General features: G+C 36.6%; 1 pseudogene; it reads right to left on the minus strand.

The window, feature by feature from the left end:
- Positions 1-3,538: 3,538 nt before the first annotated feature.
- Positions 3,539-3,989, minus strand: LOC120873985 (annotated as a pseudogene).
- Between the last annotated feature and the right edge of the window lie 2,324 nt (positions 3,990-6,313).

The raw sequence follows: 6,313 nt of genomic DNA on the forward strand, positions 1-6,313 counted from the left end.
GAAAGTGAAAGAGGAGAGTAAAAAAGTATGCTTAAAGCACAACATTCAGAAAACTAAGATCATGGCATCTGGTCCCATCACTTCATGGCAAATAGATGGGGAAACAATGGAAACAATGACAGACTTTATATTTGGGGGCTCCAAAATCACAGCAGACGGTGACTGCAGCCATGAAATTAAAAGACACTTGCTCATTGGAAGAAAAACTATGACCAACCTAGACAGCATAATGAAAAGCAGAGATATTACTTTGCCAACAAAGGTCTGTCTAGTCAAAGCTATGGTTTTTCCAGTAGTCGTGTATGGATGTGAGAGTTGGACTATAAAGAAAGCTGAGCACCAAAGAATTGATGCTTTTGAACTGTGGTGTTGGAGAAGACTCTTGAGAGTCCCTTGGACTGCAAGGAGATCCAACCAGTCCATCCTAAAGCAGATCAGTCCTGGGTGTTCATTGGAAGGACTGATGTTTGAAGCGGAAACTCCAATACTTTGGCCACCTGATGTGAAGAGTTGACTCATTTGAAAAGACCCTGATGCTGGGAAAGATTGAGGGCAGGAGGAGAAGGGGATGACAGAGGATGAGATCATTGGATCTCATCACCAACTTGATGGACATGTGTTTGAACAATCTCCAGGAGTTGATGATGGACAGGGAAGCCTGGCATGCTGCAGTCTTTGGGGTCACAAAGAGTCGGACACGACTGAGCGACTGAACTGAACTGATGTTTTCCAATGTAACTATACCATTTGTTATTCTCACCAACAGTTTATGACCATTCCACATCTTGGCACTTATTACTTATCTTTTGATCATAGCCTTGAAAGTTGTTATCAAATATTATATTACTTCAGTTTTGTTTTATTTTGCATTTATTTAATGACTAATGATATCTTGGGCTTCCCTAATGGCTCAGACAGTAAAAAATCTGCCTGCAATGCAGGATACCCAGATTTGATCCCTGGGTCAGGAAGATCACCTGTAGAAGGGAATGACAACCCATTCAGGTATTCTTGATCGGAGAATCTTATGGACAGGGGAGCTTGGAGGGCTACAGTCGATGGGGTTGCAAAGAGTTGCACATGATTGAGCAACTAAACACACAAGGGTGTCTTAAATTGTTTCATATGTTTATTGGCCATTTGCTTCTTTAAATGTCAGTTTAAATCCTTTGCTCATTTGTTAATTATTTGTCTATTTATTGTTGAGTTGTAAGACTTCTTTATACATTTTGAATATGAGTACATTATTAAATATATGATTTGCAAATATTTACTCCCATTCTATGTGCTGTCTTTTCACTGTTGTAATGGTGTTCTTTGAAGCATAAACGCTTGAATTTTGAAGAAGTCTAATTGATCATTTTTCATTTGTCTCTTGTTTTTGGTGTCTTATCTAGGAAATCATTACCTAAACCAAGATCAAGACACCCCTGGTGGCTCCGTGGTAAAGAATCCACCTCCTAGTGCAGGAAACATGGGTTCAATCCCTGGGTCAGGAAGACACTCTGGAGAAAGAAATGATAAACCCACTCCAGGTTCTTGCCTGGAAAATTCCATGGACAGTAGAGCCTGGTGGGCTAGAGACCATTGGGTTGCAAAAGAGTTGGATATGACTTAGTGACTAAACAACAAACAAAACAACCCAAGATCAGAAACTTCCTATTTTCCTTCTAAAAGTTTTATAGTTTTACTTCTTGTGTTTAAATCTACGATCCATTTTAAGTTAATTCTTGTATATGGAATGAGGAAAGAGATCAATTTTATTTTTGATGTAAACATCCAATTGTTACACTCCATTGGTTTTTGCAAAGAATATTCTTTGCTTATTTAATTGCCCTGCATGTTTGTTGGTAATCAATTGGCCATAGATATATGAGTTTACTTCTTGCCTCTTATTTCTGTTCCATTAATCTATATCAATTCAGTTCAGTTCAGTTCAGTTCAGTCGCTCAGTCATGTCCGACTCTTTGCGACCCCATGAATTGCAGCACGCCAGGCCTCCCTATTCATCACCAACTCCCGGAGTTCACTCAGACTCACGTCCATAGAGTCAGTGATGCCATCCAGCCATCTCATCCTCTGTCGTCCCCTTCTCCTCCTGCCCCCAACCCCTCCCAGCATCAGAGTCTTTTCCAATGAGTCAGCACTTAGCATGAGGTGGCCAAAGTATTGGAGTTTCAGCTTTAGCATCAGTCCTTCCAAAGAAATCCCAGGGTTGATCTCCTTCAGAATGGACTGGTTGGATCTCCTTGCAGTCCAAGGGACTCTCAAGAGTCTTCTCCAGCACCACAGTTCAAAAGCAGCAATTCTTTGGCGCTCAGCTTTCTTCACAGTCCAACTCTCACATCCATACATGACCACAGGAGAAACCATAGCCTTGACTAGACGGACCTTAGTTGGCAAAGTAATGTCTCTGCTTTTGAATATGCTATCTAGGTTGCTCATAACTTTTCTTCCAAGGACTAAGTGTCTTTTAATTTCATGGCTGCAGTCACCATCTGCAGTGATTTTGGAGCCCCCAAAAAGAAACTCTGACACTGTTTCCACTGTTTCCCCGTCTATTTCCCATGAAGTGATGGGACCAGATGCCATGATCTTCGTTTTCTGAATGTTGAGCTTTAGGCCAGCTTTTTCACTCTCTTCTTTCACTTTCATCAAGAGGCTTTTTACTTCACTTTCTGCCATAAGGGTGGTATCATCTGCATATCTGAGGTTATTGATATTTCTCCCGGCAATCTTGATTCCAGCTTGTGTTTCTTCCAGTCCAGCGTTTCTCATGATGTACTCTGCATGTAAGTTAAATAAGCAGGGTGACAATATACAGCCTTGACGCACTCCTTTTCCTATTTGGAACATACCACATAATCTTGATTATTTTATGTTTGTAGTAAGTTTAGAAATCAGGAACAGTGTATCCTCCAGCTTTTTTCTTCTTTATCAAAATTGTTTTGGCTGCTTTTGTTTATTTACTCACTAAGTCATGTCTGACTGTTTTGCAACCCCAAGGACTGTAGCCCACCAGTTTCTATTGTCCATGGGATTTTCCAAGAAAAACTACTGGAATGAGTTGCCATTTCCTTCTCCAGGGGATCTTGACCCAGGGATCAAACCCACATCTCCTGCATGAGCAGGTGGATTCTTTACAGTTCAGCCACTAGGGTCTCTTGTATTTCCACATGAATTTTAGGAACAGTTTACCAATTTCTGCAAATAAGGCAAATGGGATTTCTATAGGGATTGAACTGAATCTGTAATTGGATTATGTTTCCTACTTAAATCTATTCTGCTAACTTCTTCCTCTTGACTGGAATATTTAATCCATTTAGGAGTAATGTAGTTTCTGAGAAAGCAAGATTTATTTCTCCCATTTTATTATTGAGTTTCTAAATGTCTCATGCCTTTTTGTTCCTTTATTCATTCCTTACTGACATTTTTGGTGCTATGTAGACTTTTTAACATACCATTTAATTCTGTTGTTGTTTCTTTTCTTTCTTTTTTAATTAAACAATGACTTTGCTGCTTCAGTACATAGACAAATTTATAGAACTAAGGCAAAGGCTGTAGTTGACTCCTATTTTCAGTTGAAGGGGAAGACTCATTTGGTCTTATGATATCAAGCCAGTCAATGATTATGGTTCTCAATCAGAATAAGAAGCAATTTAGCATTCTTATCCTTTCTATTCCACTTGAGATGCTTTCAAAGAACAGCAGCTTCTGTAAAATATGGATACTCTCAGGAAGATCAGGAGCAAGTTTTTTGACTTAAGAATTCAGTATTTAATTGCATGTCACAAAACATTCTTGTGTAGCACCATGTGAATCTCTCTCAGAATCACGCTGATTTTTCAGGAAATCAGGAACTTCTTGGCCATTTTGTAGCTCTGCTCCTTCATGTCATCAGATGTCAACTTCAGCCAGGTGGTGACAGTGCAGTTGTAAGGCAGAGCTAAATGGGATAGGCCTTTCCCAGGAGCATGCACGTGACCCATGATAGCACTAGTTAGGCAGAGAAAAAGAGCCCATTGTTTCTTATATGCTCTTTTTGTTTATTTTTTTGAATGACTTGGAGATTTACAAATGACATCTTAAAGCAATCAAGTTTAAGTTAATACCAACTAAGCCCCAGTAGTATATAAACACTTTGAACTAATGTAACTCAAATAGAAATGAAAGCCACAATGATATATCACCTCACATCTGAGAACTGAAAAGTCTATAAGTAACAAATATTGGTGAGAATGTGGCATAAAAGGAAGACTAATACACTGTTGGTGGGAATGTAACTTGTTATAGCCACTATGAAAGCAGAAAGGATGCTCCACAGACAACTAAAAATAGAACTACAATATGATCCAGCAATCTTACTTCTTGGTAAAAAAAGAAAGAGAAAACATTATTTTGAAAAGATACAAGCACCCTCAAAGTTCCTGACAGAATTATTTACAATAACCAAGATAGGGAAGTACCCTAAGTTTCCATCAACAGATGAATGGATGAGGTTCTGGTAGACACATACAATGGAAAGTTACTGAACCATAAGTTAAAAAATGAAGTTCTGCCATTTGCAACAATGTGGATGGGCCTAGGTTATGCTTAGTGACATAAGTCAGAAAGAGAAAAACAGTTTATGCTATCATTTGTATGCAATATAATTTAATATAAGTGGAATCTAAAAAAGAAAACAAATGAAGGTATATACTATAAAAAAGAAACAAATCCACAGATTTAGAGAACTAGTGATTACCAGTGAGTAGAGAGAAGAAGGGAGGAGCAAGTTAGGGGTAGGGGATTAAGAGATATAAATTATTATGTATAAAAGAAGTAAACTACAAAGATATACTGTACAGCACAGGAAAATATAGCCATTATTTTATAATAACTTTAAACGGAGTATAATCTAAAATATTGAATCACTATGTTGTACAACTGAAACTAACATAATATTATAAAATATGTAAACAAATTTAAAATAACATAAATGAGTACTAAGGGATGTCGTGTATAGCATGATAAATATAATTAGCATTGCTGTATATCATACATGAACATTGCTAAGGATGTAAATCCTGATCACAGGAAAGTGTTTCTATTTTATTAATTTTCTATCTATAAGAGATGATGTTTACTAAACATTGTGTTAATCATTTTATGATATATGTAAGTTGAATCATTATGCTGTACACCTTAAACTTATATAGTTTTTTATGTCAGCTATATCTCAAGAAAACTGAAAGGAAAAACCCCAAATATATTCTTACTGCCTTTTATGAATATGTATATATTTCTTTTCACTGTTCCTCTTTATTTGGTATTGTGAATTCAAGTTACTGTTTAGTGTCTTTTTATTCAACCTGAAGCCTCTCTTTTGTATTTCTTGTAGGTCAGTTCTGTTATTGGCCAATTCTCTACTTTTTTGTGAGTTTTGGAAGTGTCGTTATTTCTCCTTTGTTTCTAAAATATAATTTTGCTGATTATAGACTTCTTAGTTGATTGTTTTTTCTTTTAAAATTGAATAATGTCATTTCACTGTCTTCTGATCTCTGTTGTTAGTGATCAGAAGTTACTTGTTAATTGTGTTAAGAATCCTTTTCATGTGATGAACTGTTTTTCTCTGGCTGGTTTCAGAGTTCTTTGTCTTTTGACAGTTTGACTATGTCTCTTGGTCTGGATCTTTTTGAGTTCATCCTACTTAGAGTTTATTTAGCCTCTTATATGAAGATAAATTTGGAAAAATTTCCACTCTTTCTACAAATATTTTTCTTAACTCTCCTCAATTCCCAAACTCCAACTATGCATGCATTAACATGTTTAATGGTGTCTCATAAATCTCAAAGGATGAATTAGGGCTATTCACACTTGGTTAACTCTGAGTTAGGGCAAATAAAAGCAAATTCTATGAAAAAGGCTTTTCCAAGATTTGTCAGGCTAATCCAATTATATTAGTTCTCTGGAAATTGGGCATTTTGAAAAGCTTCAATCCCATTCACTTTCTTTCAGTGTCTGCTAAGCTGCTGATTTACAAAGCTACATTGGTTGCAAGGCTCCTGTTTTTCAAAGCTACTACAAATTTGGAAAAAAAATAGGCATATCATAAGTTAAACACTTCATAATGTATTATTCTTACCAAGATTCAGGAGTTTTCTTAAAAATACATTCTATGGATTTTTGCAAGCTCTTGGTTAATTTTCAGAATCATCAAAAAATTTATTTTAGAAGTTTTCATTGCCATTACTGAGGAGTGGGTCTTTTGTAGGTTTTTATACCACCAAGTTGGAAGTCACGCCCCTAGTCAAATTTTGTAAATTATTCTTGT

This window comes from Oryx dammah, unplaced genomic scaffold (assembly GCF_014754425.2).
Source record: "Oryx dammah isolate SB20612 unplaced genomic scaffold, SCBI_Odam_1.1 HiC_scaffold_14, whole genome shotgun sequence".
NCBI lineage: Eukaryota > Metazoa > Chordata > Mammalia > Artiodactyla > Bovidae > Oryx > Oryx dammah.